This window comes from Panulirus ornatus, chromosome 47 (genome assembly GCF_036320965.1).
Source record: "Panulirus ornatus isolate Po-2019 chromosome 47, ASM3632096v1, whole genome shotgun sequence".
Lineage (NCBI taxonomy): Eukaryota > Metazoa > Arthropoda > Malacostraca > Decapoda > Palinuridae > Panulirus > Panulirus ornatus.
Window position 1 is genome coordinate 8,118,729 of NC_092270.1, and position 23,902 is coordinate 8,142,630.

General features: G+C 46.7%; 1 protein-coding gene across 2 annotated transcripts in view; it reads left to right on the top strand.

The window, feature by feature from the left end:
* The first annotated feature begins 2,692 nt into the window (after positions 1 to 2,692).
* The window catches only part of LOC139763508 (heterogeneous nuclear ribonucleoprotein K-like), a 430,043-nt gene continuing 408,833 nt past the window's right edge, over positions 2,693 to 23,902 (top strand). For both annotated transcript variants that reach the window (XR_011716173.1, XM_071689654.1), the window contains exons 1-2: positions 2,693 to 2,815; positions 5,951 to 5,985. The gene's annotated coding sequence lies outside the window, so the exon portion shown is untranslated. The remainder of the gene's footprint in view (positions 2,816 to 5,950; positions 5,986 to 23,902) is intronic.

A 23,902-nucleotide genomic window follows, 5' to 3' on the forward strand; every position in this document is an offset into this window, starting at 1 on the left:
CGCATCAGCCAGGTAGTATTTGAAAGGTAGCAATAAGAGAGTAAGGAACTTGGCAGCTTGGAGTAAATCCTGTCTCCTAATATATTTATTTATTTATTATACTTTGTCGCTGTCTCCCGCGTTTGCGAGGTAGCGCAAGGAAACAGACGAAAGAAATGGCCCAACCCCCCCCCATACACATGTATATACATACGTCCACACACGCAAATATACACACCTACATAGCTTTCCATGGTTTACCCCAGACGCTTCACATGCCTTGATTCAATCCACTGACAGCACGTCAACCACGGTATACCACATCGCTCCAATTTACTCTATTCCTTGCCCTCCTTTCACCCTCCTGCATGTTCAGGCCCCGATCACACAAAATCTTTTTCACTCCATCTTTCCACCTCCAATTTGGTCTCCCTCTTCTCCTCGTTCCCTCCACCTCCGACACATATATCCTCTTGGTCAATCTTTCCTCACTCATTCTTTCCATGTGCCCAAACCACTTCAAAACACCCTCTTCTGCTCTCTCAACCACGTTCTTTTTATTTCCACACATCTCTCTCACCTTACGTTACTCACTCGATCAAACCACCTCACACCACACATTGTCCTCAAACATCTCATTTCCAGCACATCCATCCTCCTGCGCACAACTCTATCCATAGCCCACGCCTCACAACCATACAACATTGTTGGAACCACTATTCCTTCAAACATACCCATTTTTGCTTTCCGAGATAATGTTCTCGACTTCCACACATTCTTCAAGGCCCCCAGAATTTTTGCCCCCTCCCCCACCCTATGATCCACTTCCGCTTCCATGGTTCCATCCGCTGCCAGATCCACTCCCAGATATCTAAAACACTTCACTTCCTCCAGTTTTTCTCCATTCAAACTCACCTCCCAATTGACTTGACCCTCAACCCTACTATACCTAATACCCTTGCTCTTTTTCACATTTACTCTTAACTTTCTTCTTCCACACACTTTACCAAACTCAGTCACCAGCTTCTGCAGTTTCTCACATGAATCAGCCACCAGCGCTGTATCATCAGCGAACAACAACTGACTCACTTCCCAAGCTCTCTCATCCCCAACAGACTTCATACTTGCCCCTCTTTCCAAAACTCTTGCATTTACCTCCCTAACAACCCCATCCATAAACAAATTAAACAACCATGTAGGTGATATTAATTTTGAATATAAAATGACCTCTACAGTGCCCCTGTGTAAGTGGAATGTGTGAGGAATTGTGGTATCAATGTTGCACCTAACTCATTACTGCAGGAATGTGTAAGGGACTTGGGAAGCGATGTAACAGCCTGTTGCCGGAGTCCCACCTGAGAATAATAAAGATAAATTCTGATTGCAAACAGTTGCATTAAAGTATGTAAATAAGGAAACATTTACTAACCTATTCACGTCCTACGTATGGCAAAAACTAGTGGTCACCACAACTGAAGAAGGCAATAGAGCCAGCAGAAAAGATCTTGAGGGTAACAAAGATGGTACCAGAAATAAGAGAGCTGCAGAAAGAGAGATAATGAGAATCCCTACTATGGATGAGACAATAAAGAATAACTGATAGCGACCAGTTCTCTGAAAGGTTCAAAAAGTAGATTATTGATAAAATTAACTGAAAAAGTAAATGCTGGCACTCTGCAAATTTTGCTTACATTATTGTATAGTATGATAAATACTGAGATGTTACCAAAGTGCCGAGTGCTACTGGTACCACAGGGGTCAGTCGCCAGTCACAGCAGCACATCCCATAGGCCAATGTGAGGGAGAGGAATCTGAACCACTGTACAACCTGACCTTATTCGTACTTCCCCGCACATAATTAGCACAATCATCGCCAGCCAGGACCTCAGCCCACGTGGCATCTTGCAACCTGTAGGCGTGGTGAACGTGAGGTTAGGGTTGAAGATAGTGAGGGGTGAAGATAAGGTGACCTAAATTGCTCTCTTTCCATATTTGCCTGTGTAGTGGCGCCGTTAATATTCAGGCCCCCTGTTACTCAGTATTGTAGAAACGGTAGAGATTATGTAAACAATCTACTTGTAAATCAACAGTTGGATTAATTACAGAAAAAAAACAAAAAAATGTTTGAGGTCTTTGGCTTTGTCATGCCCTTGGGTTTTGGACAGCCCAGACTCCTCCTCTCTGCCTAATATGATAAGTCGACTCGAGGCGACTAGTTCCCCTTGACAAGGATTACTTTTTCCACAGCCTGTTAATAGTGCAGTCAGGGATTGAATGCCTGTGGTAGGATACTCAAGATCTTGAAGTTTATACATTGATAATATCATGATCATAAAGATACGTGGTTTTTCTCACCATAATATGTCTTTTTCTAATAAACCAAGTTATACCATAATCTGTGAACTGATTTCTAATGACTGTAGTCATCGGTTCATAATGAAGCCATTGCCATTAGACGTACAAAGGTACGTAGTAAGAACAGGGCATACAATGAGAGAAAATATGTTCATCTTAAGAAGTTCGTCGTTTAAGTTTGGCGGGCTGGTGGCGGAGCGGCGCAGGTGGTTGGCTGGAGTGCGCAACATAATGAAGAAAAATCGATATTCGTGAATCTTCTCTCTTCCAGGCCGAAGTATTCAGCCAGCCGTCTTGCTACCAGAAAATAGTATTTTATTTCTATTGTTCCCCGGCCATCAAGAAAGGATGATAAGCGTGGGGAGGTGCGGTAATTAGCAGTGGCAGGGAGCAAGGCCGCTGCGTGCCCTGGTTGCGCACGGCGGCCATGTTTGTTGTGATGTGTTGAGGCGGGGATTCGTGTTTTGCTGGTCCGGATTAGGTGAGTTTCATGCAATTTGCCGTGTCTTGGCTTCCCTGGCGGCTAAAGGCACTCCCGTCAGGGTAAGCGAGAGCGGGTCTTACTGCCGGAGAGAGTGTCATGAGGCCCGATGTCGTTGGAGGAAGGGAAATGGGGAGAACGTGAGGGTTAGAGAGGCCGTCCGCCCTCGCTACTCTGCCTCTTCAAACTCGTACCTCCACGTCTTCCTTTGTCTTCCAAGCCTTGGGATGCCACGATAATTTCGCCTGGCACGGAAAGAATCTTCCCACTCTCGAAGTGCCATGATTTACTTTATAATAATAAAACATAACGGCTAATTTAGGAGAAAGTGGCTATGTTAAGGGCAAACCATTTCCATGTGACTCCCCCCGAGATCCCATGATCGCTGGAGTGATAATTCCCCTTGCCGAGGGAAGCACAGCTCATTGAAATCGTTGCATTTTGGTTTATAATTATGATATTAATGAATTATTATAAAAGGGAATGATAATCTGAGGTGGTAGGGTCAACCACAGTTTTGTACCCAGGGCCGAGTTCAGGCACGTGGGGGGGGGGGGGGGGGTGCAGACCAGTGAACCTTAATAAACAGGTCCATTGAAGTACTGGAAAAAGAACCACTTTGCTTAAATGAAAGCATTGTGAACCCTAATGAAGCCATTATGTGCATGAAAGGCAGTAGATGACATCGAGATGATGTTGCCATGAATAGTGGAAGTTGTAATAGGAAGAATTTTTATATGACCTTCCCAGTCGCCGCCGTTGACATGGCCAAAAACTGAATAAATGTCATATTGAAATTATATATACCTCTTAGGTATACACATTTAAAGAAGTAATGGTGATAGGTGGAACAAGGTTATTTATATGTGATACAAGGGTGTATTTATATGAGGCATTGGGTGTAGAAGGGGTTTGTGCTAATGAAATGAACTTATGTGTTGGTTGGTGAAACTGAATGCCAGACAATGCAATGCTTACTGTTATCTTTATAATATGCAATAACTATTTTTCGGTTTTGATTATCAGTAAAATAAAGTACTTTTTCATTCTTACTCCATTTCCTACATAGAGGGGTTAGGACTAGGAAAGGACAAGGTGCAGCTTAATTTGCCTATACACACACTCTTGTTCACTATGGAGAAACCTGAGTCGTCTATGCAGAGCCAAACCTTGCAGACTTCTCATTTCTCCTTACTGCCTCCAATGACCGGGTTAAGCTCCCAGACAGCAAAAGACCTATTGCGTACCATATTGCTACAAGCACTTGAAGTATATCTTATTTCAGGCTTTTGCTTCCTCTTTGGTTGTCTGTCCTTTCTTGTTCCATCCATTTCTGACATGTTTGCTCTCATAGTCAGCCTGTCCTCACTTCTCACCATTTTGGCACAACCTCTTCAGATTTCCTTTACGTACTCTTTCCTGGTCAGCCTTTCTCAAAATACAGGTATGTTTGCAACCCTCCTGCAGTCCAGTTTCTATTCTGGTAAATGAGTTCTGTGTTAGTGGTTAGGGTATGGTACAGTTTATTAAGTGATGTTATTGCAGTTATCTGGTTTTCTGTGTGGTGAAAAAAATGAAATATTAAATTGCTAAATAAGCTCCAATTTAGTATTCCTAGCCGAAATTACAGGTTTAGACCCAGAATTAATTTCAAAGTCTGGAAACAATTTACCAAGTTAAGACAAATGTTGGGGACAAACATAGTTTAGTTTTGCCACCTTATTAGCAATTGTTTAACATGCCATATAGAAGAAAAGCTATTGAAAATATCATAAAATGGATGAAGAAGGTGAGGGGGGAATACTTTCTTTAAGAAATTACTGTCCAGTAGATGTCAGAGAGTGGCTAGCTAGATTTTTTGAATTATTGTGTCAAACATCAGTGGGATGTCTTGATGTTGGCTGGGGTAAGGGGGCATGATAGTTGAACCTGTTTGGTTGAGGGTTAGGTGAGGTTGATTAGACAACACTGTCCTCTACTGACAATTTGTACTGTGGGTTGGGTTTGATTTGGGTAGACTTGATTAGGTTAGGCTTACCAATAGCAAGCTTTTGCCACACATTCTGGTGTTGGCATGTCTTCCCAGGTGGCACTCGGGTATTTTATACATTGAACTACCACTCCTACACATGCCTCATATATATAAACCCTAGTCTGCATTTCTCTATTGCTTCTGAAGACTTTTATATGGTTTCATTATAACTTTTATTATGGTATTCATTTGGAATTTGGTAGATTTTAATGTTTACAGAGACCCTTAAAAGCACATTTTCTCTTGTATTGCTATTGCCATATTTAACCCCGTTTGCTGCAACATTCCTAATATCTAATTTACATTCTTTGTTGGAGGTTCTCAAATATTGTAAGAAGATATTAAGCTTGTCATTGCAGTTAACAAGAATGTGACTTTTCAAATAAAATTTGACACAACTTGACTTGGTGAGACTTTGTTTATATTTCACTGATGCTGCTTTGGCTGCATAAGATTACTCCAAGAGTATTTTCAGACATACATAGTGGGATATGTCGTATTTTTGAAAATCATTTTGTCATATGCATATAGGATTACTATGGGTTGTTATCCATAATATCCATTTCTTTTTAAGAATGACACGGTGACAAAGAATATTACGTAATGTGAAGGTGTTGATCTTTTACTGGGTTCCTTGGCATCTCCACATATATTGACCAATGTATGGAAGAAATTTATGTTGTAGTGACAGGATAGATATATAAACATTTGCACCATTACTTTGTTATAGTAAGACATATCCAAAGTTCAAGTGGTTGCCTTAGTGGAGCATTAAGAAAGATTGTATTTTGGTATGTTGTTGCACATAGTGTCTATTAACCTATGATTTACATCATGAATCATGATGTTGGCAGGGCATTTAGTGTTTGCGTGCTTTGTAACTGAAATAAGGGATGAGTTTAGAAAGTTCGTTAATAGGGGATGAGTTTGGAAAGGTTGTATTTAATCAAAGTATATCCAAAAGAGTTGTTTTAAGGTTATATTTGGATATCAGCTGGTACTAGAGCATTGCTAAGCTTTCAGTTTTGTCATGTTATGCATAAATTTTGTGATAATTTTGTGAACTGTGTATCAGATGTTAATGTCTTTTTCTGTTTTTACAGAGACCAAACAAATTCTTCATAAGGGACCAATCAAGGTAATGTGAAGATTTATTTCTTATGGTTGAAACTTACTTGTCACCTCTTCTCTTGGTTTCATTTGTACACTTTCTTCTTGATTATACATCTTTATGTTTTACATTTTCCATGAAGATCATTGTCAAAAAGATTATTTGTCATAAGCATGGTTTAGATTACTTTTTTTTCAAATTTGTATGATTTTGAATTATGTGTGAGTGATATAATTGATTGTGTCATATTGAAAACTAAGAAGTTTTGAATATTGTTGATTTCGATTTGATGCTACTCATTATATTGATATGAAAATTATGACTGAACTGAACTTTGATTATGTATTTGAAAGAAAAGTTTACGTTTCATCATACTGTACTTGTTCTTTCATGTGTGCATGCTGTTTCCTTTATGAGCGAGGTAGCGTTTCCAGAACTGAGCCTTAGAGGATTAAAGAACCTCATTTAGCTCAATCCTTTACTGGTATATTTTTTGATGAAAAGGATTATTCTTCTGACCTTATGAGGGTTAGCAGATCTGCTGAGATATAGACTGCAGTGCCATAGGTTTATCTTTTGTAGATGTGGTATTTGAAAGAGTTAAAGAATATTTCACGTAAAGTTAGATATTTTTTTCCATTTTATAAAGTTCTAAGGTAATTGCGTGGGAATTTAACTTTTAAATTATAATTATTTGCTTGAAGTAAATTGTGTAAATGAGCCTTTCTGTGAATGTGTTATGTCTAGTTTCTTCATCGTAGAATGTCAAGAATGTTAAAAGGGTAAATTGACTTTCATCATTTCTGCATGAGTTCAAACATACATGAATTCTCTGAAAATGCAGTAAGTTAACAACGATGTGTTTGAAAACACCTCAGTAATTCTTGGAAATCTTTAACTTGAAAACTTACCTTCTCATGGAAATAACTGTTACTTTTGGTGCTGGCCAAAATTAACTCAAATTTTCATCCGATACTTTTTTATATTGTAGATATGACTTGCATGCATGTTGATAATTCATTTTTTTAGAAGAGTAGCAAGATACTGTATGTTCAAAGCAGAAAATTTTGCTTAAACTGTAAAATATGGTGTCATTGTTCAATATGGTGACTGTAGCATCTGTTCGGGCTCATTTGCTCAGAGTGCTCTTAATGTTGCAGGGGCTTGCAGTTAATGGTATGGAAGCTAGGAAAAGTATGCTGACTGGGTCATAATTAGTTGGTGAATTGAGCTCTGTCCAAGCACAAACAAAACTTAGAGTCCTGAAATAACTTGAGAGGATACTGGGTAGTTGGAGGTTGAATGAACTTGGCTGGAGTAGGTGGGGATTTTCCTTTGCTGCCCTTTTGTCCAGTGCTCTGTCTAAACCTCTGCAGCACTGCATAACCTGATTGAAATTAAAGAACACTGTGCTTCACTCAAAGTTTGGATCATCATTGTGTGCCACCTCCTTGGCCTCTAGGGTGCAATAGTTGGGTCTTGCGGCATCTGCACAATGTAATTAAGCATTTCTCTCATGTCTTCTAGCAGAGGTTACCGTTGCACTACTCACTCGTTTACTATCAAGAGAATGTAGTACACTGAAAATCCATTTATGGGTAAACAAGCATTTATGCATAGTGACTGCTCCATTGTAAGCACTAATGTGTGTGAAGCAACAATTGGGCCCAGCATGAATGGGCATGATGGACATTTGAATTAGCACTTGTTAACTTGTGGGGATGTTTTGTAAACCTACCAAAAATATGGAAGAAATTAAAACTGCTGACATTTCGAGTATACCTGTACAGTAAAAGCACTTCACATCAGACATTTAAGGATGTTACACTGTTGTATAGAAAATTGAAGACCACCTGTTTATACTTTAAAAAAAGATGCTACTGTTAACATTTATGTTGATAGTCTTTGTATTATCACAGTTAGATGTACATATGCTTACAGGGCTGCTTGGTCAAGGGAAGTTATTTATTTATTTTCATTCTAGGCTGAAAGCGAAGATGCTGAATAAATGTTAAGGGGCAGAGGACATCAGGACATGCCGTTATTGCCAGCAGATAATCTTGACTTCAGAAAATGTTTTAGACCAAATGAGTTGGAATACTTAGGTTAATTAACTTGAAGGCATGATACCATAATGGTGTGAAAGTTACTAAGATGCCTTGCCATGTTCATAGCTTGTCAAATTGGGAGGCTTATTTCCAACTTATTGTTTAGAAATTTTATGGTGAGCCTTCCTGACTACCTACCCTATGGAGGCCTTTAGGCTGCTTGGCTAGGCAGGTTAAGCATTAAGTGGACAGAAAAAGTCAAGTGTTTTTTTTCCTTAACCATAGGGTTTTTTGGATAAAGTATAGGGAATTAGCTAAAGTTTGTTTGATTGATAACTCTTGAGATAATGGAGTATGTACGGTAATGCTATGGGAAACTTGGAAATTAGGCCTGAGATCATCCTCAGTGACAGGTATATTGTGAGATTATAGGCTCTGGTTAGAGCTCTAACATAGGAGGAGAGCTGAGACCATAGTTTGTGGCAATTGGTGGATGAGATTGGACCACAGGCTGTGGGGGCTACGTGTGCCTGAGGGCATGGTGCATCCAACATTCTTGTTGAGTAACAACTGGAGATTTCCAGGGGAATGGATAGTATTGCTCTCCTGTTGTGATTTTTTTTTTATCAGTGCATTATTGTATGCATTGAAGTACATATTTGCAAAGCGTAAAAGCCAGATTAGTTTGATCATTTATTTTTTGTGATGGCTAGCTTAGAAATGTAGGAATGATAGTTAGCTATGCTATAGTATTAATACGAGTTTTGCATGAAATTGAGTGTTTATTACATCATTAAAGATTCCCCATTGTTGTCAAGTTCTCGTGAATAACACTGACGGCTCCTAAGTAGACAAATATGAATAGTTTATTTCCTTCATTGTACTGATAATGATCTTTGTTAGTTTCCTGTATATATCGTTTGGAGGATCTTTATCAATTTATATTTTTTGACATATTGGGATTTATATTTTTTGACATATTGGATGTGACGTTTTTTTCCTTGTGGGATCTTTAGCATGAGCTTCAAATTTAATCGTTGTGTCTAGGGTAACATTTGGTGTTGTTGTTTTTGTTTGTTAAAGATGACCTTCATTTCTTTTTTATGGAAAATTTGGAATGACTTTATGTCACCTCATTATCTATATTGGTTTAATGATGACCTTCACCATCACATCATATCCTGTTTTAGGACTTGTACCACACATTTGTGTATAATATGTGATTCCTATGGTTCTGGTGTTAGGTTAGGATGATAAATCAGGAAGTCATGATTTCCTTTGTTAGGGTTAGGATACATGAACCATTTTTTATTACTGGATTTGCTTTAAAGATTTGTCCCTTTTTCAATGGCACACCAGTTTTATTTCAAACTGAGATGAGAGTTGCACCAGGATTGGTAAATGTGAGAGTGAGAGAATTGGGTAATTTGAAGTGGCGTACGCGTGCTCAGCTGGGTTGTTCCATCGCCCCTCTTAGTGGAACTTTAGGGTACAGTACGTCTTTGATTCTTGACACTTTTCTCTCTTTATAATGACATTTGAGATCAAATCTTTTAACATAAGTGTAAAGTATGGACAGTTTTTCCTCTAACTTAAATGTAATATTGTAAATTACAAAGTTTAAGCTGTTTCAGGTCATGACCAGAAGTAGATAAGAAATGCATTAAGCCAGTGTGTGAACCCAGCACCTTGGAAAGACCTGTTTAGTTTTTTACTTGCTACACTGTTGTATTTCCATCTGCATTGGGGATACAGTTGTGCAGGGTTCTTACAGGACTGTAGGCACTTGCTTTTTACTGCTGTGGGTGTTAGTACACTTGCTTTTTACTGATGTGGGTGTTAGTACACTTGCTTATGTTGAAGAAGGGGGTTCCTGCTTGCTCAAGGTTTATGTACATTAGGAGTTGGGGAGGTAGGAACTGAGGGCCCCCGCTTTTCTTGTATTTTTGGCAGAAAATGGATTTCTCTCTTTTTACTGTTTGGGGAAAATATTCAAGTTTTATCCTTGTGTCTCCATTTACCCTTTCTTTCTCTGTTTGCAATTCATTAATTACCGTTGTGTACTTTTTCTCCATTTTGTGTGCTTTTGTCTCTCTTTCACTGGAGTTCATGCCTCCTGTGCTTCTCCACCCATTCATTCCCCCATCTCCAGCTTCCTGTCGTTCTCTCTCTTTGTTTGGTATTTCATATTCATCTCAGTGATCATCCGTCTTTCCAGCGTTCTCTTTACAGTCTCTCTCTCTCTCTCTCTCTCTCTCTCTCTCTCTCTCTCTCTCTCTCTCTCTCTCTCTCTCTCACTGTAAATCCATTATCTCCGACGAGCGTGCCTTTGTGTAGGCAACACCTGTGTAGTGTTGTTTATGTGTGTATGTATATGATTACTGTTTGAGTTACTGGTGTGTTGGCTTAATGCACACATGGCTTGCTCTTGTGTATGTACACGCATCAACCGCACAGCCCAGTTTGTGCCTGGCACCCATTCATCAACGAGAGGGGGTAGGTTGGGGGCGAAGGGGAGGGTGGAGATGAACAGCTGAGTTGGCTGTTCGCTAGCTGTTGGCTGCCCTGTGCGGTGCTGGAACCTGCGCCCGTGAGATTGGCGGCCAGCAACACCTAACCGCTGTGCCACGGTGTGTGTAATTACCTGTTTGCCCTGTACGGGGAAGTGTTTTTTCACTCGTGGGGGCCCATGTGTTGGATCCTTTTCCGCTTGTATTATAGCTTTTTAAGACCTGTCTAAGCTGTGTAGTGTACACTCTCAGTTTCATAATTCGGTTTATTCCATTCATCCACTGATCTTACAGTATAAAAGTAATTCTTTACGTAATCTTATGGTGTATTTTTTTATTGATTTCATGTTATGGCCTTTGGTTGTTGTATCTTTTTTTTAAGGTCTCTGTAGGGTCAGCTGGCCTAAGGTCAGTGTTTATTCGTGGGTCAGCTGGCTGGATGTCACTTTGTCGAAGTCAGGAAGAGGTTGGGGGGAAGGGGGGTCACACTTCGTCACTGGGTCACCGCAAAGGGTCACCGCTCTTCTCTGGGTCAACGAGGGTCACTGTCACTGGGTGAGCCAAGGGTCAGTCACCAGTCGGTCGATCTGGGCCAGGGAGTACAACGTCCTCCTGTATACCATGCTAGTAGTGTTGACCACGGTAGTCAGCCGTGCCTCACTGGGTCTCTTCCCTCCTGTACCTTCCCTTGCCGAACTCCCTCTCCGTGTCCTCTTCCCAACTACCCAGTACGGAGGGAGAACTAATTACGTATCAAGGGTGCTTGCTCTTGCTGCTCTTCCTGTCCCACGGATGTGTAGGGGAGGGGGAAAGGAAAGGTTATGTGTAGGGGAGGGGGACAGGTGAGATGATGAAGAAGGGTTAAGGGAAGGGAGGGTGAGATGATTGAGGTAAAAAAAAAAAATGAATAAGGGAAGTAAAGCAGGAGGGTGGAATAAAGGAAGCGTAAGGCAGAGACCCCCCCTGGATAACGGTGAGTCCTGTGGAGGTTTACGGTGGGGAATAGGGGGATGTTGCCCGTTGGTATGGAAGCGTAAACAGCAAGGAGAGAAGGTGGGGGTGAGGGAGGTGTGGGAGCGTGTGTCAGGGCCAACTGAACGCCGTCGAAAGGTCAGCCAGCCAGGTTGCTGTGAAGAAGTGGACATTGATTTTTTTGGTGTGTGTGTGTGTGTGTGTGTAGGGAGAGGGTGGAATGGAACGAGGGGGATGGAGACGGATGAGACGTCTGGGGAGGAAAGATTTAAGGTGGGGAGGGTGAGGAGGATGAGGAGGAGGGAGAATCCTTCCTCTATCTCATCTTGCAGTGAGCAGTTGCGAGGGAGGCGTAGGGATGGGAGTAATCTTGTGTGGGAGGAAGAGATGGTTCAAGAGTACCCTGGGGAAATGATTGCGCTGGGAGGTCAGATAATGTGGACGGAGAGGAGCGGGCGGCGAGAGCCACGATGGTTTACGACGGAGGTGATCCTGTTGGAGGAGGACGAAGTGGGAGCGGATCTTAGCACATGGCTGACCTGTATTGATAGTTAGGGCAGAGGGCTCTTCTTTCCACTACTTCTCCCAGCATATCAGCCGTCGGGAACATGTTACGTAGGGAGAATATATTGGACATGGTAGTTTTGTAAGAAGGGTTGAATGGAAAATATATTTGGTTGATGTTACAACTGCTGGTTACTGTGTTTGGTGGCAGAGCCCGAGGGGACTAGAGTTCAAAAAAAAAAAGTATATCTTTGATTATGTAGCCATATTTTAGCCGATATATAGTGGGGTCATATGTTACTTCTTAATCGATAATATCGTTGCTCTAAAAGAATGGTGCGTCGTGCTTTTAGTATATGTGTGTGTGTGTGTGTGTGTGTATATATATATATATATATATATATATATATATATATATATATATATATATATATATATATATAGCTTAAAGGAACGGCGAGTCGTGTGTGTTTTTAGTATATAGATAGCCTTAGTGTGAACAGTATCTTCACGATAGATTATAGATAATTATTCTCGTATTTTCGTATCTTGCTGGTGTAAGTAGTGTCATTGTCTCCAGTGCATTTCCTTCACTGCTAACCTCATACCGACGTATCTGGTCAGGTGTGTGCGTCGGTGTCGTAAAAGAAAATGGGTTTGGTGGTATCGATTTTTTGTTTTCTTAATAGCATTATGAGAAGTTTGGGTGGACATCGAGGTGTACCTTCTATTTTATTTTGTTTGTAGAATGTTTTAGGTGCCATGGTTTGACTTTTAAGCTGTGGGGGGAAATAATTTTGTTGGTCTCTCCCGGATTTGGTCGACTGCCTTTGTTTAGCGCATTCTCGTTGGTGTGTGTGTGTGTGTGTGTGTGTGTGTGTGTGTGTGATTCGGGGCCGTTGTTTATAGTTGAAGCTTCGAGGTGTGTAAGGTTTCGTTGTTTGCTCTCTTGATGTTAGAGAGAGAGAGAGAGAGAGAGAGAGAGAGAGAGAGAGAGAGAGAGAGAGAGAGAGAGAGGAGAGAGAGAGAGAGAGGATACTAGGTGTTGGTGAGTCAGAAGTGTGTGTGTGTGTGTGTGTGGTGGCTTCCTCACACCGCCATAACATAGCCGACGCTTCACATTCTGCCTCCCTCATCCCGCCACCGCCGCCGGTGCAGACCAGCGAGAATGGCTTGTTATCATAGCAGTGTGTGTGTGTGTGTGTGTGTGTGTGTGGCTGCTTCACCTAGTGTATTGCTGGCCAGGTGTGGTCACGTATATTGTTTCATTCTTCAGTCAGGATGGGTTTTGGTATATATATATATATATATATATATATATATATATATATATATATATATATATATATATATATATATATAAGAATTACGGCCTTGTTGCACATACAGTGCTCGTACGACTGTGTGCGTTGTCTTGCCTGCGACAGGAACTGACGGGCAGACAAAGGCAGTGCTTGTGTTGCTTGGGCCAAGGGGGGCGTCGGGCTAGACGTATACTTGACTTTGTGTTTTATGGCACACGGACACACACACACCCACCCCCTCACGTGACCCCCGTTAGCCTTCTGTTATGGTGTGTCTCTCTCTCTTCCCCCCCTTCCCTTCCCCGCCTCATGTATGAAATAGAATATTTTTTTTTCTTTAGATATTTACGTGTCTTCTTGAAGGGGTTGTGGAGGCTACGTCCAAGTTATGAGTATCGGCATATGTCGTGAGATGGCACGCCTTCAGGATATTGCCCTAGACCAAGACTAGGTGCTGCACCCCAGTCCACGCGAGCGTTGGGCCAGAGGGTGGCTTGCGTAACCCTCGGGCTTGGGGGGGGTCATATCCCGAGCACCCCTATGGTGGCCAGATTGACGCGAGAGGATGGAATGATGAGGCACTCACTCGACCTGAGGCACGTCGCGCCGCCCGCCCGCCCGCCCGCCCGTCGCCCGCTCGCCCGTCGCCCGCTCTCCCCCCAAGGAGCTTGCCCCTAGGTTTATATGGCGTGCGCCAGTCACGCCGCACACGTAGGGAAGCTGTGATGAACCAGCGCCTGGGTCCCGGGTGCATATAACGACGCGCCAGACGCTAGGAAAGGTGGACGTTGGTACCTTGCTGAGTGAGAGTCAGCACTCAAAACAGTTCCGTCTTTTTACTCAGCGCCCTAAACAGTTTTCCCCTCCTCCCCTCCCCTTTGCCGTCAGTCCCCCCCTCCTCTACTCAGCATTGTAGACGGTTCTCGGATAACGGACAGAGGGAGAGACGGGTCGCCAATTATATACAGAAGCGCTATTATTGTACCCGTCTTAACCCTTTCTTTCCTCTCTCGCTGAAACATCGCGTCGGCTAAACGTGACATGTTTTGCTCCTTTGAGTTTCAGTCGTCGCAAAGGGGAATTGTATTTATTTAAGTCTCCCGACTTGTGTGTTTGTGTTCCGTATTTAGGGTTTGTGTGAATGTGGTCATGTGTTGTGATGATGTCAGCTGCTGTAGGGTTCAACCAGGGGTCAGCGTGACGCTCTTGAACTTGCCAGTAGTTCCACTGCAGTAACAGAGGTAGTTTAGAACTGTGTTACGAAAAGAGTGGTTACCCCCTTGTCGCGTTGTGACGAAGAGTGGTTACCCCCCCTTGTCGCGTTGTTACGAAGAGTGGTTACCCCTTGTCGCGTTGTTACGAAGAGTGGTTACCCCCTTGTCGCGTTGTGACGAAGAGTGGTTACCCCCCCTTGTCGCGTTGTGACGAAGAGTGGTTACCCCTTGTCGCGTTGTGACGAAGAGTGGTTACCCCCTTGTCGCGTTGTGACGAAGAGTGGTTACCCCTTGTCACGTTGTTACGAAGAGTGGTTACCCCTTGTCGCGTTGTTACGAAGAGTGGTTACCCCCTTGTCGCGTTGTGACGAAGAGTGGTTACCCCCCCTTGTCGCGTTGTGACGAAGAGTGGTTACCCCTTGTCGCGTTGTGACGAAGAGTGGTTACCCCCCCTTGTCGCGTTGTGACGAAGAGTGGTTACCCCCCTTGTCGCGTTGTTACGAAGAGTGGTTACCCCCTTGTCGCGTTGTGACGAAGAGTGGTTACCCCCCCTTGTCGCGTTGTTACGAAGAGTGGTTACCCCTTGTCGCGTTGTGACGAAGAGTGGTTACCCCGTGTCGCGAGGATGGGTTGTGTGGGGGCGAGAGGCGGCTGGAGTGGACGAACGGCCGGGGTGGTGTGGATGACGATGATGCGATATGCCGCCGGCGGTCGAGGCCGCTGTGATGGAAGTGTTGTAATAGGCTGTTGAGGGCCTATGACGGGCAAGTAATGAAGCTAGTATTGTGGGAGTGAATGGGAGCCTGCCTGGCGGCTGGCTCTCTCTCTCTCTCTCTCTCTCTCTCTCTCTCTCTCTCTCTCTCTCTCTCTCTCTCTCTCTCTCTCTCTCTCTCGAGCGGCACGCGCCCAACCTGGTTCTGATTTCGCGGTCAAAACCTCTTTTTTTTTTCTTTCTTCTTCTTGGCCTGGTCACCACTCCATGCGACGCGTCATCAAGAGAGGCTGGACGTGTTGAAAAGTCAGTTCCTGTTTACGCATATAGTTGTAGATATGTGTTGTGTGTGTGTGTGTGTGTGTGTGTGTGTGTGTGTGTGTGTGTGCAGACGAATGCAAATATAGATAGACATGTGCCACACGACGAATGCAAATATAGATAGACATGTGCCAGTTCCAAGAAGTGGGTTGTGTTGACCAAAGTTATTCAGTACATAACAGTCTACAGGGTAGTAGAGTCCCCATGAGTATGGGTATTGTATGTAGATGGGTATGATCGTAGAGGTATTTGGCTTCAGTATATTTTGTGTGTGTGGTTTAATTTGTCATTTGTTTGCGATAGTAGACGGGTGTAAGTAGATGACGGGAGGGCCTTGAATATATGCAGTTGAGGATGTGGAACGGGATAGTGTGTGTGTGTGTGTGTGTGTGTGTGTGTGTGTGTGTGTGTGTGTGTGACGAGGCCTGGATATGGTGCAGCTGACGTGGCCACGCATAACCCAGTGACCCTCCCGGGTTCGATGTATTTTCCTCGAACGCGTCTTCGTCACTTAAAACCTTCAACTGGGTTTTTGCTTCCATGACAGATACCGGGTGTTCGACTTGCTGTGGGTCTCCCTTAATGTGCTGTGGGTCTCTCTTAATGTACTGTGGGTCTCCCTTAATGTGCTGTGGGTCTCCCTTAATGTGCTGTGGGTCTCCCTTAATGTGCTGTGGGTCTCCCTTAATGTGCTGTGGGTCTCTCTTAATGTGCTGTGGGTCTCCCTTAATGTGCTGTGGGTCTCCCTTAATGTGCTGTGGGTCTCCCTTAATGTGCTGTGGGTCTCCCTGAATGTGCTGTGGGTCTCCCTTAATGTGCTGTGGGTCTCCCTTAATGTGCTGTGGGTCTCCCTTAATGTGCTGTGGGTCTCCCTGAATGTGCTGTGGGTCTCCCTTAATGTGCTGTGGGTCTCCCTTAATGTGCTGTGGGTCTCCCTTAATGTGCTGTGGGTCTCCCTTAATGTGCTGTGGGTCTCCCTTAATGTGCTGTGGGTCTCCCTTAATGTTATGTAGAGAGGGACAAATTATTTTTTTTCCCTCAGATAAAGTAACAGTCTCGGTATTTATTTGTGTGTGTGTGTGTGTGTGTGTGTTGGCAGGTCGCACCTCTGGTGATGGATGTTACTTGTTGAAATGTTTTTTTTTTTTATATATATATATATACCAGGATCCGCCAGTTTAGTTTTTGCCGAGGTAAGAAAACAACCCCCTGATGCCATGTTGAATTGTATAGCAGGATGTGCTGTGTTTATACATCCTGGCGCCGTGGTTCGTTTGTCTGTGATAACTATGTTAACATAGCGAGTACTGTACCGAATACAGTGGCAATAATATTTTTATTTTACTTTGTCGCTGTCTCCCGCGTTTGCGAGGTAGCGCAAGGAAACAGACGAAAGAAATGGCCCAACCCCCCCCCCATACACATGTATATACATACGTCCACACACGCAAATATACATACCTACACAGCCTTTCCACGGTTTACCCCAGACGCCTCACATGCCCTGCTTCAATCCACTGACAGCACGTCAACCCCGGTGGCAATAATGTTGTCTATATTTTTTATACATAGATTTATTGTGTATTGGATATAGCATTTTGTACGTATTATCAATACGGTGTTGTAGATGTATTTTGTATTTTGTTGAGAGAGACACACACACAGAGGTAATTCGTTGTGTATTTTTTTTTGTGTGGAGGTAATGTAATGTGTAAGAGTACGTTACGCTGCGCTCGGGCGGTATTGCTGAACCTGTCTTATGGGACTGCGCTCGGTGGTAATGCTCATCTAATGGGACTACGCTACGCTGCGCTCGGCGGTAATGCTCATCTAATGGGACTACGCTACGCTGCGCTCGGCGGTAATGCTCAAACCTGTCTTATGGGACTGCGCTACGCTGCGCTCGGGCGGTATTGCTCAAACCTGTCTTATGGGACTGCGCTACGCTGCGCTCGGGCGGTAATGCTCATCTAATGGGACTACGCTACGCTGCGCTGGGGCGGTAATGCTCATCTAATGGGACTACGCTACGCTGCGCTCGGCGGTAATGCTCATCTAATGGGACTACGCTACGCTGCGCTCGGCGGTAATGCTCATCTAATGGGACTACGCTACGCTGCGCTCGGGCGGTAATGCTCATCTAATGGGACTACGCTACGCTGCGCTCGGCGGTAATGCTCATCTAATGGGACTACGCTACGCTGCGCTCAGGCGGTAATGCTCAACTAATGGACTGCGCTACGCTGCGCCCGGCTGTAATGTTCAACAGTTTATGAAGTGTATATAAAGGCTTCGGTGTTGGAGTGGGTGCACAGGATAATTACAGGTCGTAAAGTAGAGATGGACTCCGCAGCCAACACGGGTGGTGAGGGGGAGGAGGTGATGGGTATATGTGTGGATTGTCCATCCACCCTCCTCCCGTCTCTCATCCCCCCCAACCACCACAAGGTAACGTTCGCACGAAACACTGGACGTTTATCCACAGACGCTAACGTTTGGCGAGGGGGGGGGGGAACGTTTTCAATTTATTTATTTTTTTATTTACCGCTCAGAGGGGACCTGATCTCAGGTTAGAGCCATTATACGGGGAACAATGGCGTTTTCTGTATGTTATCATCATCTCGCCCGAGGGCGGGGGTATCACGGAAGACCAGTGAGTGTCCCAGCTGTAGGGATAACTTAATATCTTTTAGGCTTGTGGCTGGCCCGCCTCGCCGCCGCTGGCTACAGAGAGAGAGAGAGAGAGAGAGAGAGAGAGAGAGAGAGAGAGAGAGAGAGAGAGAGAGAGAGAGAGATTAGCCGCTCTCTGCGTTGTGGCAGCAGTGCCAAAAGGAGGGCAGAATCACAGAATGCAGAGAGAGTGGAGGGAAACCCCTAAGTGCCACTATTGTTACTAACAGGAAACGGGTGAGGGGGTTAACAGCCATTAAACTTTACAGGTGGAGTGGTGGCCGGCCCCTGTTTCTCCCTCCGCCTGCTCCCTCGTCCACGGAGGCTGGGGCCCCCCGGCCTGCCTTTGCTATTTCCATACGTAGAAATATATAGTCTGCGGTGTGGCTTGGCAGCGCTGCCCTCCCTAACCTGATTTCTAGAGGCGGGGGAGGGAGGGAGGTGGGTGGGGGTGTTGTTGGTGGAATTGGCTGGTTTCTAAGTGGATGTGGTGGCGGCTGTGGAGGGGTTGGGGGGGGGGAGCAGATTGTGGCACCTGTGGACGGTTAGTTTAGGGCCACGGGTGGGTGGAGGGGGGCCCGCGCAAAGACCAGGGCACTGTGGGTTTGGTGGTGGGTGCCAGGTGTGTGTGAGAGGGACAGAATGTGACGCCTAGGGTGGGTTATTGGGGGTGTGGGGCAAGGCCACACGGGGGGGGGGAAGGGAAGAGCATGGTTCCAGCTGCGTGTGTGTGTGTGTGTGTGTGTGTCTGTGTTGGGAGGCCGAGTGACGAGAGGGTGGGTGTTAGGCCATGGGAGGGAGGGACTTTGGGGTTACGGTAGAATTGGACAGGTTGTTGAGATGGGCGGTGTCAGCTGTCTCGGGAGTGAGTGAGTGAGTCTGCCACCCACTGTTAAGGGCACCTCCTCCTCCTCCTCCACCTCCCCGATGGTGCCCACAGTGTTCAGGCCGCTCCTCACTGACGGTCTTCATTAAGCGTCCGGCTGACAGAATGTTCTCTACCTGTCATGTCTTGTCTTGGAGTGGTGGGTGCAGTGTGCTCCTCCTCCTCTTCCTCTTCCTCTTCCTCCTCCTCCAACCCACCCACTCCTCCAACCCACACACCCACTCCAACCCACCCACTCCTCCTCCAACCCACCCACTCCTCCTCCAACCCACCCACTCCTCCTCCTCCTCCTCCTCTTCCTCTTCCTCTTCTTCTTCCTCTTCCTCCTCCTCCTCCTCCAACCCACCCACTCCTCCAACCCACATACCCACTCCAACCCACCCACTCCTCCAACCCACATACCACTCCAACCCACTCCAACCCACCTACTCCTCCAACCCACCCACCCACTCCTCCTCCTCCTCCTCCTCCTCCTCCTCCTCCTCCTCCTCCTCCTCCCTTCTACTAACCCCTTTAAAAGGGCATATATATATTCCACTTACTCCAAAACAAACCTGAAAAATTGTACGTCTTTCTCTGACCCGTGTCATGAATCGGTGGAAGGGGAAGTCTTGATCGGGGCATTTGTGCATGACACCTGACCTCCGGCTCATGTTCTAGTGATGAGAATGGTCGTTACTAGGATGCGCCACGTCTCCTGTGCATCTGTCTGCGGCCTGTCTCCCTTGTACTCTCCTGTATTCTCCTTTGTACTCTCTTGTATCCTCCCTTGTACTCTCCTGTATTCTCCTTTGTACTCTCTTGTATCCTCCCTTGTTCTCTCTTGTATTCTCCCTTGTACTCTCTTGTATTATCCTGTATTCTCCCTTGTACTCTTGTGTTCTTTGTATTCTTCCTTGTACTCTCCTGTATTCTCCCTTGTACTTTCCTGTATTTACCCCTGTACTCTCCTGTATTCTCCCTTGTACTCTTCTGTATTCTCCCTTGTACTCTCCTGTATTCTCCCTTGTACTTTCCTGTATTTACCCCTGTACTCTCCTGTATTCTCCCTTGTACTCTTCTGTATTCTCCCTTGTATTCTCATGTATTCTTGTACTTTCATGTATTCTCCCTTGTACTCTCATGTATTCTCCCTTGTACTCTCCTGTATTCTCCCTTGTACTCTTCTGTATTCTCCCTTGTACTCTTCTGAATTCTCATGTATTCTTGTACTCTCATGTATTTTCCCTTGTGCTCTCCTGTATTCTCCCTTGTACTCTCCTGTATTCTCCCTTATACTCTCCTGTATTCTCCCCTGTACTAACCAGTAGCCCTCCCTTGTGTGAGGTAACTAATTGGTACACAGCCACTGACCAGGGAGGTAATACCCCGCCTTGGTGTGTCGGTAGGGTGAGCAACGGGTAGCGCCGTGCGCCCAGCACTTCAGTGGCTGTCAAGTTTCATTCCTCTGGCCCAGGTAGCTGTCTTTTTTTTTTCTGCTTCACTCCACACTTGGGGCTCCTTGTTTCCAGTCCACAAGAACACACAGAGTCTCTCTCTCCATCTCATAATACATCACACTTGCTAGCACTACTCTCACATCGTAACACCATCATCCTGCGGCGAGCACTACGCGCTAACCTCTGCCACAGGGGCAGAATCTCCTCGTAAAGTACTTGTAAGTAATTACTTCACTGGAAACCCTCCTTGTAGTGTCTGTAGTAGAATAGTAGTAAGCCAGTGTTACTTTTATAAGTAAAGTGTTCCTCTGGCGTTCGCGTAGATTCATGTAGTCTTGTTTTCGGGCCACGGTGTTGTTGCCCTCCCGTGGGGGTTGGGGTCGGCTGCAGTAGGTCCCCTGCTGTAGCCATCTTCGACCTGGCTTATGGCCTCCCCAGCGGGGCGGCTGCAGTAGGTCCCCTGCTGTAGCCATCTTCGACCTGGCTTGTGGCCTCCCCAGCGGGGCGGCTGCAGTAGGTCCCCTGCTGTAGCCATCTTCGACCTGGCTTATGGCCTCCCCAGCGGGGCGGCTGCAGTAGGTCCCCTGCTGTAGCCATCTTCGACCTGGCTTATGGCCTCCCCAGCGACCGCCTTAGCCCGGATCAACAGGGTTGACGTGAGGCGGTCGAGCTCATTTCTGCGGTAATAGATGGTAAATTGGTCTGAGCCGGCGGGCCACAGACACCCGGACTCCTGGGGGGGTCACGCGGGGCGCCCCAGGGACTCCGCCTCGCCCCCAGACCCCTGGGGACGCCCCTGTGGATGTTACCATCCCCGGCTCGGGGGGCGACTCCCCCGTGACGCTACCATTCCAGGCCTGGGAGCTCCCAAGGACGTCACTGTCTCAGTTCCTGGATGTCCCCCTAGGGACGTTACCATCCCAGGGAACGCCCCTGGAACGTCACCATCCCAGGGGACGCCCCTAAGGTGTGCTACTATCTCAGGACCCGGGCGTAGTCGCCCCCCGAATGTCACCGTGCCAGGCCCCCCGGGGGACGACGCACGCCTTTCGTAAACCTTCCTTCCCCCACCACCACCACCATAACCCAGCAGGACGCATTCTACACCCGTTACCTCATCACCCATCGTTCACAAGGCTCTTAATGTCTCGTTTGCTCGCGAGGTTCAGCTGCGTCATGTGTGTTTCTCTGATTCGGTCGTAGTACGGGGCTCACCCCTCCGTCATCGAGGCGAGCGAGGCAGGGCCTCCCGAAGGCGAGCAAGGACTCCCTCCCTACCAACGAGGCGAGGCCTCCCGAAGGCCCTCGAGGACTACCCTACCAGCCACCGAGTCGAGCGAGGCGAGGCCTCCCGAAGGCTCTCGAGGATTCCCTCCCTACCAGCGAAGCGAGGCCTCCCGAAGGCCCTCGAGGACTACCCTACCAGCCACCGAGGCGAGGCCTCCCGAAGGCTCTCGAGGACTACCTCCCTACCAGCGAGGCGAGGCCTCCCGAAGGCCCTCGAGGACTTCCTCGTTGCCACCGAGGCGAGCGAGGCGAGGCCTCCCGAAGGCCCTCGAGTACTACCCTACCACCGAGGCGAGCGAGGCGAGGCCTCCCGAAGGCTCTCGAGTACTACCCTACTACCGAGGCGAGCGAGGCGAGGCCTCCCGAAGGCCCTCGAGGATTCCCTCCCTGCCACCACCACCACCACAGTGGCCGAGTCTGGAGGTGGTGGCGGTGTTTTACCCTAGGTAGACGAAGGTGCGGACGCTTGGATACGTGGTCGATAACTCCCTGTATCTCCTGGATGGTCGGGCGCGCTTGACAAGCCTGACCTCAAAAGTGTGTCTGTCATGACCTTGGATGGTCGGGGGCGCTTGACAGGTGTGACCTCAGGTGTGTCTCTTGTCATGACCTCATCTTGGATGGTCCGGGGCGCTTGACAGGTGTGACCTCAAAAACGTCTCTGTCATGACCTCATCTTGGATGGTCGGGGGCGCTTGACAAGCGTGACCTCAGCTGTGACGTCGTTGACCTCATGTTTCGTTCGTCACAGCTGACCTGGCAGCGGTTTATGGCTTGGGATGGTGTCCCTGTAGGGCCTGGCGAAGGGCATCACATGGAAGCCGGGGTCAGGGATATTGAAGCCGCCCTCGCCAGCGTCGTGTGATGGACAGCGATGGTGTGTGTGTGTGTGTGTGTGTGTGTGTGTGTGTGTGTGTGTGTGTGTGTGTGTGTGTGTGTGTTTGAGTCATTACTCCCCCGGTATATAGTGTGTAGGGAGGCTGTACTGTGAGGTATGAGAGCCCTCCTGCCGCCGTTATGAGGCGCGGTGCTTCATCCTCTCACTCATGAGGGAAAAGCGCCCGTCCAATTATTATGAGTTAGAGGGGAATTTGCCCTCACTCACTCCCCCCTCTTCTTACCCCTCATCTCTCTCTCTCCCACAAGGGGAAGGGAGAAGGGAGGGAGTGGGGGAGATGCTTGCTGTGCCGTGCCTTCTCCCCACACCCGTCCTCTCCCCACCCACTGTTGCCTCCCTCATTACATGAGAGGTGTTTGTGGGGGAGTAACTCTAGCTCCCGTAGTGTGGAGGGAAGATTACCTTTTCCCCAGCGCCCCCCACAGCCCGCCACCACCACCCTTCTCCCCCTCATTACGTGGGAGGGTAGTAAGTCCAGCTCCCTTACTGTAAGGGGAGACACTCCGGACTGCATAGTCCCCCCTCCACACACTACCATTCATTACTAGAGGGAGGAAGGGACGGAGGGAAGGGGAGAAGCAATTCTTAACTTCCTTGCTGTCGGGGAAGACCTCTTCTTCCTCCCATCCCTCCCTCCCTCCTTGCCCCTCCCTCCTTGCCCCTCCCTCCCTCCCTCCCGTACACGCCTCGCCTTTTGTAATAATGAAGATGTTGGTTTCCCTCCCCCCCGCTTGCCAGCTGTAGCTCTCCCCCTCTCCCATTTGAGGAGGGTTGTAGGAAACCCAAACCTTCCTTCCTTCCTTCCACTGAATGGGGTGCGTGCACCTCCTTCTTAGGACCCCACTCCCCGTGATGTGGACGACGGGGGTTTGGGTCGTCTTCCGTCCTTGCGAGTGCTGAAGGTTGTGGTGGTGTAAGAAGTCCCATTCTTACAAGGAGCGAGGTGCTTGGCATTCCCAAGGGCTTTATGAGGTGAAAGGAGGCCTCCTCCTCCACCTCATTATGGAGATGGAAGGACTTCTTCTTTCTCTCTCTCTCCTCCTCCTCCTCCTCCTCCTTCCCGTATCGTAAAGTGTGGGACCCCTTGATGACCCCATGTGGTAGGGTGTTTTGTCTCGTAGTTAATGAGGGGAGGTGAGGTGGGGGGGGGGAATCTTTGGTCGGCTAGTTATGAGGAGG